At 45.3% G+C, this 7,203-nt stretch overlaps 1 protein-coding gene and 5 non-coding genes across 6 annotated transcripts in view; 1 reads left to right on the top strand and 5 right to left on the bottom strand.

Moving 5' to 3' along the window:
* Window positions 1-7,203, top strand: part of eogt (EGF domain-specific O-linked N-acetylglucosamine (GlcNAc) transferase) — a gene marked incomplete in the record, with an annotated part of 31,618 nt that overhangs the window by 9,225 nt on the left and 15,190 nt on the right.
* Window positions 336-407, bottom strand: trnae-cuc. The gene has a single exon. It is a non-coding gene; the product is annotated as a tRNA-Glu (tRNA).
* trnae-cuc lies at window positions 1,905-1,976 on the bottom strand. The gene has a single exon. It is a non-coding gene; the product is annotated as a tRNA-Glu (tRNA).
* trnae-cuc lies at window positions 3,462-3,533 on the bottom strand. Its single transcript has one exon. It is a non-coding gene; the product is annotated as a tRNA-Glu (tRNA).
* trnae-cuc lies at window positions 5,050-5,120 on the bottom strand. Its single transcript has one exon. It is a non-coding gene; the product is annotated as a tRNA-Glu (tRNA).
* Window positions 6,613-6,684, bottom strand: trnae-cuc. Its single transcript has one exon. It is a non-coding gene; the product is annotated as a tRNA-Glu (tRNA).

The raw sequence follows: 7,203 nt of genomic DNA, 5'->3' as shown, positions 1-7,203 counted from the left end.
TCGGATTCTCTATGCTCTTTCAGTGTCTGACTTCCTGGGCAATTTGATCTGCTCGTGCAGCTTTACGCAGCTTCTGTCAACAATAGACTAGCCTCGTATTTTCCACTGAGCAAGCAGAGAGCCACTTTGTCCAGAATGGCTGCGATCAGCTGTGGCGTCCTCCTCGCAGCTAGAACGTAGAGCGCGGTGGACTGCAGCCTTCAGTCATTGTTGGTGACAAGAATCCTCTTCGCCAAAGCAACATTTCCGTTGCATGATTTCATGAAATTGACAAATGATCACATTACTATTGTCAAGCAGCAAATTCACAGTCACAGACAGACATAAAGTGTACTTTCCCTGACCGGGAATCGAACCCGGGCCGCGGCGGTGAGAGCGCCGAATCCTAGCCACTAGACCACCAGGGAGCGTGAGCATGAAATGCCATTTCAAATAGGACACCAACATGTTCCATCAGCTTGTGCAGCTATGCCTATGTGGATAACTTAGAAAGCAGTCAAATATATCTTTTATATGGAAGCCATAGAAACAGTAGTGGCAACACAAAGACACACTCTTCCAATCACAGAAACATACACTTAAGTAACAGGCAGAGTGTTTTGTCTTTTTTGATCGGATTCTCTATGCTGTTTCAGTGTCTGACTTCCTGGGCAATTTGATCTGCTCGGTGCAGCTTTACGCAGCTTCTGTCAACAATAGACTAGCCTCGTATTCTCCACGGAGCAAAGCAGAGAGCCGCTTCTGAATCGCTCTGCGGCGCATCTGGTGGAATCCCAAGCTTTGTCTAGAATGGCTGCGATCAGCTGTGGCGTCCTCCTCGCAGCCAGAACGCAGAGCGCGGTGGACTGCAGCCTTCAGTCAGTGTTGGTGACAAGAATCCTCTTCGCCAAAGCAACGTTTCTGTTGCATGATTTCATGACGTTGACAATGATCATTTACATTTACATTTACTCATTTGGCAGACGCTTTTTCCAAAGCGACTTACATTTGAGGAACAACATACAAGCATCAACAGCATCAACTACTGACAATACATACTAGTAAGAGCAGCAATAAATACTAGTAAGAGCTCACAGTACATATCACATCAATGGGGTAAATACCTAGGGAAGGAAGTAAGAGTTAACAAAAGTGCAATCAATACAAGATCATTGTATTGTATACAAGTGGCATGACCGAGAGACAGTAGCAACATGGTCTGAAAAGGACAGCTGGTCACCAATCATGACACCCAAGTTTCTCACCACCTTGGTTGGAGTGATGGTTGCGTAGTCAATTTGTAGTTTGATGTTATGGTGGATAGATTGCTTGGCTGGAATGACCAAGAGTTCAGTCTTAGAGAGGTTTAGTTGAAGGTCGCAAGCCTTCATCCATGCAGATATGTCGATAGACAGTCCGTGATCTGCAACGAGACAGTGGGATCGCCTGGCGGGAAGGATAGGTAGGGTTGCGTGTCGTCTGCGTAGCAGTGGTAAGAGAATCATTATTACTATGTCAAGCAGCTAATTCACACATCTCTTCTAATCACATAAACATAAACAGACCTAACAGACAAGTGTTTTGTCTTTTTTGATCGGATTCTCTATGCTTTCAGTGTCTGACTTCCTGGGCATTTGACTGCTCGGTGCAGCTTTACGCAGCTTCTGTCAACAATAGACTAGCCTCGTATTTTCCACTGAGCAAAGCAGAGAGCCACTTTGTCCAGAATGGCTGCGATCAGCTGTGGCGTCCTCCTCGCAGCTAGAACGTAGAGCGCGGTGGACTGCAGCCTTCAGTCATTGTTGGTGACAAGAAATCCTCTTCGCCAAAGCAACATTTCCGTTGCATGATTTCATGAAATTGACAAATGATCAACATTACTATTCAAGCAGCAAATTCACAGTCAGACAGACATAAAGTGTACTTTCCCTGACCGGGAATCGAACCCGGGCCGCGGCGGTGAGAGCGCCGAATCCTAGCCACTAGACCACCAGGGAGCGTGAGCAGTGAAATGCCATTTCAATAGGACACCAACATGTTCCATCAGCTTGTGCAGCTATGCCTATGTGGATAACTTAGAAAGCAGTCAATATATCTTTTATATGGAACCATAGAAACAGTAGTGGCAACACAAAGACACATCTCTTCCAATCACAGAAACATATACAGACTTAAGTAACAGGCAGAGTGTTTTGTCTTTTTTGATCGGATTCTCTATGCTGTTTCAGTGTCTGACTTCCTGGGCAATTTGATCTGCTCGGTGCAGCTTTACGCAGCTTCTGTCAACAATAGACTAGCCTCGTATTCCCCGAGCAAAGCAGAGAGCCGCTTCTGAATCGCTCTGCGGCGCATCTGGTGGAATCCCAAGCTTTGTCTAGAATGGCTGCGATCAGCTGTGGCGTCCTCCTCGCAGCCAGAACGCAGAGCGCGGTGGACTGCAGCCTTCAGTCAGTGTTGGTGACAAGAAATCCTCTTCGCCAAAGCAACGTTTCTGTTGCATGATTTCATGACGTTGACAAATGATCATTTACATTTACATTTACTCACTTACATTTGAGGAACAACATACAAGCATCAACAGAGCATCAACTACTGACAATACATACTAGTAAGAGCAGCAATAAATACTAGTAAGAGCTCACAGTACATATCATCAATGGGGTAAATACCTAGGGAAGGAAGTAAGAGTTAACAAAAAGTGCAATCAATACAAGATCATTGTATTGTATATACAAGTGGCATGACCGAGAGACAGTAGCAACATGGTCTGAAAAGGACAGCTGGTCACCAATCATGACACCCAAGTTTCTCACCACCTTGGTTGGAGTGATGGTTGCGTAGTCAATTTGTAGTTTGATGTTATGGTGGATAGATTGCTTGGCTGGAATGACCAAGAGTTCAGTCTTAGAGAGGTTTAGTTGAAGGTCGCAAGCCTTCATCCATGCAGATATGTCGATAGACAGTCCGTGATCTGCAACGAGACAGTGGGATCGCCTGGCGGGAAGGATAGGTAGGGTTGCGTGTCGTCTGCGTAGCAGTGGTAAGAGAATCATTATTACTATTGTCAAGCAGCTAATTCACACATCTCTTCTAATCACATAAACATAAACAGACCTAACAGACAAGTGTTTTGTCTTTTTTGATCGGATTCTCTATGCTCTTTCAGTGTCTGACTTCCTGGGCAATTTGATCTGCTCGGTGCAGCTTTACGCAGCTTCTGTCAACAATAGACTAGCCTCGTATTTTCCACTGAGCAAAGCAGAGAGCCACTTTGTCCAGAATGGCTGCGATCAGCTGTGGCGTCCTCCTCGCAGCTAGAACGTAGAGCGCGGTGGACTGCAGCCTTCAGTCATTGTTGGTGACAAGAAATCCTCTTCGCCAAAGCAACATTTCCGTTGCATGATTTCATGAAATTGACAAATGATCAACATTACTATTGTCAAGCAGCAAATTCACAGTCACAGACAGACATAAAGTGTACTTTCCCTGACCGGGAATCGAACCCGGGCCGCGGCGGTGAGAGCGCCGAATCCTAGCCACTAGACCACCAGGGAGCGTGAGCAGTGAAATGCCATTTCAAATAGGACACCAACATGTTCCATCAGCTTGTGCAGCTATGCCTATGTGGATAACTTAGAAAGCAGTCAAATATATCTTTTATATGGAAGCCATAGAAACAGTAGTGGCAACACAAAGACACATCTCTTCCAATCACAGAAACATATACAGACTTAAGTAACAGGCAGAGTTTTGTCTTTTTTGATCGGATTCTCTATGCTGTTTCAGTGTCTGACTTCCTGGGCAATTTGATCTGCTCGGTGCAGCTTTACGCAGCTTCTGTCAACAATAGACTAGCCTCGTATTCTCCACGGAGCAAAGCAGAGAGCCGCTTCTGAATCGCTCTGCGGCGCATCTGGTGGAATCCCAAGCTTTGTCTAGAATGGCTGCGATCAGCTGTGGCGTCCTCCTCGCAGCCAGAACGCAGAGCGCGGTGGACTGCAGCCTTCAGTCAGTGTTGGTGACAAGAAATCCTCTTCGCCAAAGCAACGTTTCTGTTGCATGATTTCATGACGTTGACAAATGATCATTTACATTTACATTTACTCATTTGGCAGACGCTTTTATCCAAAGCGACTTACATTTGAGGAACAACATACAAGCATCAACAGAGCATCAACTACTGACAATACATACTAGTAAGAGCAGCAATAAATACTAGTAAGAGCTCACAGTACATATCACATCAATGGGGTAAATACCTAGGGAAGGAAGTAAGAGTTAACAAAAAGTGCAATCAATACAAGATCATTGTATTGTATATACAAGTGGCATGACCGAGAGACAGTAGCAACATGGTCTGAAAAGGACAGCTGGTCACCAATCATGACACCCAAGTTTCTCACCACCTTGGTTGGAGTGATGGTTGCGTAGTCAATTTGTAGTTTGATGTTATGGTGGATAGATTGCTTGGCTGGAATGACCAAGAGTTCAGTCTTAGAGAGGTTTAGTTGAAGGTCGCAAGCCTTCATCCATGCAGATATGTCGATAGACAGTCCGTGATCTGCAACGAGACAGTGGGATCGCCTGGCGGGAAGGATAGGTAGGGTTGCGTGTCGTCTGCGTAGCAGTGGTAAGAGAATCATTATTACTATTGTCAAGCAGCTAATTCACACATCTCTTCTAATCACATAAACATAAACAGACCTAACAGACAAGTGTTTTGTCTTTTTGATCGGATTCTCTATGCTCTTCAGTGTCTGACTTCCTGGGCAATTTGATCTGCTCGGTGCAGCTTTACGCAGCTTCTGTCAACAATAGACTAGCCTCGTATTTTCCACTGAGCAAAGCAGAGAGCCACTTTGTCCAGAATGGCTGCGATCAGCTGTGGCGTCCTCCTCGCAGCTAGAACGTAGAGCGCGGTGGACTGCAGCCTTCAGTCATTGTTGGTGACAAGAAATCCTCTTCGCCAAAGCAACATTTCCGTTGCATGATTTCATGAAATTGACAAATGATCAACATTACTATTGTCAAGCAGCAAATTCACAGTCACAGACAGACATAAAGTGTACTTTCCCTGACCGGGAATCGAACCCGGCCGCGGCGGTGAGAGCGCCGAATCCTAGCCACTAGACCACCAGGGAGCGTGAGCAGTGAAATGCCATTTCAAATAGGACACCAACATGTTCCATCAGCTTGTGCAGCTATGCCTATGTGGATAACTTAGAAAGCAGTCAAATATATCTTTTATATGGAAGCCATAGAAACAGTAGTGGCAACACAAAGACACATCTCTTCCAATCACAGAAACATATACAGACTTAAGTAACAGGCAGAGTGTTTTGTCTTTTTTGATCGGATTCTCTATGCTGTTTCAGTGTCTGACTTCCTGGGCAATTTGATCTGCTCGGTGCAGCTTTACGCAGCTTCTGTCAACAATAGACTAGCCTCGTATTCTCCACGAGCAAAGCAGAGAGCCGCTTCTGAATCGCTCTGCGGCGCATCTGGTGGAATCCCAAGCTTTGTCTAGAATGGCTGCGATCAGCTGTGGCGTCCTCCTCGCAGCCAGAACGCAGAGCGCGGTGGACTGCAGCCTTCAGTCAGTGTTGGTGACAAGAAATCCTCTTCGCCAAAGCAACGTTTCTGTTGCATGATTTCATGACGTTGACAAATGATCATTTACATTTACATTTACTCACTTACATTTGAGGAACAACATACAAGCATCAACAGAGCATCAACTACTGACAATACATACTAGTAAGAGCAGCAATAAATACTAGTAAGAGCTCACAGTACATATCACATCAATGGGGTAAATACCTAGGGAAGGAAGTAAGAGTTAACAAAAAGTGCAATCAATACAAGATCATTGTATTGTATATACAAGTGGCATGACCGAGAGACAGTAGCAACATGGTCTGAAAAGGACAGCTGGTCACCAATCATGACACCCAAGTTTCTCACCACCTTGGTTGGAGTGATGGTTGCGTAGTCAATTTGTAGTTTGATGTTATGGTGGATAGATTGCTTGGCTGGAATGACCAAGAGTTCAGTCTTAGAGAGGTTTAGTTGAAGGTCGCAAGCCTTCATCCATGCAGATATGTCGATAGACAGTCCGTGATCTGCAACGAGACAGTGGGATCGCCTGGCGGGAAGGATAGGTAGGGTTGCGTGTCGTCTGCGTAGCAGTGGTAAGAGAATCATTATTACTATTGTCAAGCAGCTAATTCACACATCTCTTCTAATCACATAAACATAAACAGACCTAACAGACAAGTGTTTTGTCTTTTTTGATCGGATTCTCTATGCTCTTTCAGTGTCTGACTTCCTGGGCAATTTGATCTGCTCGGTGCAGCTTTACGCAGCTTCTGTCAACAATAGACTAGCCTCGTATTTTCCACTGAGCAAAGCAGAGAGCCACTTTGTCCAGAATGGCTGCGATCAGCTGTGGCGTCCTCCTCGCAGCTAGAACGTAGAGCGCGGTGGACTGCAGCCTTCAGTCATTGTTGGTGACAAGAAATCCTCTTCGCCAAAGCAACATTTCCGTTGCATGATTTCATGAAATTGACAAATGATCAACATTACTATTGTCAAGCAGCAAATTCACAGTCACAGACAGACATAAAGTGTACTTTCCCTGACCGGGAATCGAACCCGGGCCGCGGCGGTGAGAGCGCCGAATCCTAGCCACTAGACCACCAGGGAGCGTGAGCAGTGAAATGCCATTTCAAATAGGACACCAACATGTTCCATCAGCTTGTGCAGCTATGCCTATGTGGATAACTTAGAAAGCAGTCAAATATATCTTTTATATGGAAGCCATAGAAACAGTAGTGGCAACACAAAGACACATCTCTTCCAATCACAGAAACATATACAGACTTAAGTAACAGGCAGAGTGTTTTGTCTTTTTTGATCGGATTCTCTATGCTCTTTCAGTGTCTGACTTCCTGGGCAATTTGATCTGCTCGGTGCAGCTTTACGCAGCTTCTGTCAACAATAGACTAGCCTCGTATTTTCCACTGAGCAAAGCAGAGAGCCACTTTGTCCAGAATGGCTGCGATCAGCTGTGGCGTCCTCCTCGCAGCTAGAACGTAGAGCGCGGTGGACTGCAGCCTTCAGTCATTGTTGGTGACAAGAAATCCTCTTCGCCAAAGCAACATTTCCGTTGCATGATTTCATGAAATTGACAAATGATCAACATTACTATTGTCAAGCAGCAAA

Source organism: Micropterus salmoides, unplaced genomic scaffold (genome assembly GCF_014851395.1).
Source record: "Micropterus salmoides isolate LMB-PRFRI ecotype aquatic unplaced genomic scaffold, ASM1485139v1 Ms_hic_scaffold_4, whole genome shotgun sequence".
In the NCBI taxonomy this organism is placed as follows: Eukaryota; Metazoa; Chordata; class Actinopteri; order Centrarchiformes; family Centrarchidae; genus Micropterus; species Micropterus salmoides.
The sequence above is the reverse complement of the archived record's forward strand: the minus strand, read 5'-3'. Positions and strand labels throughout refer to the sequence as shown.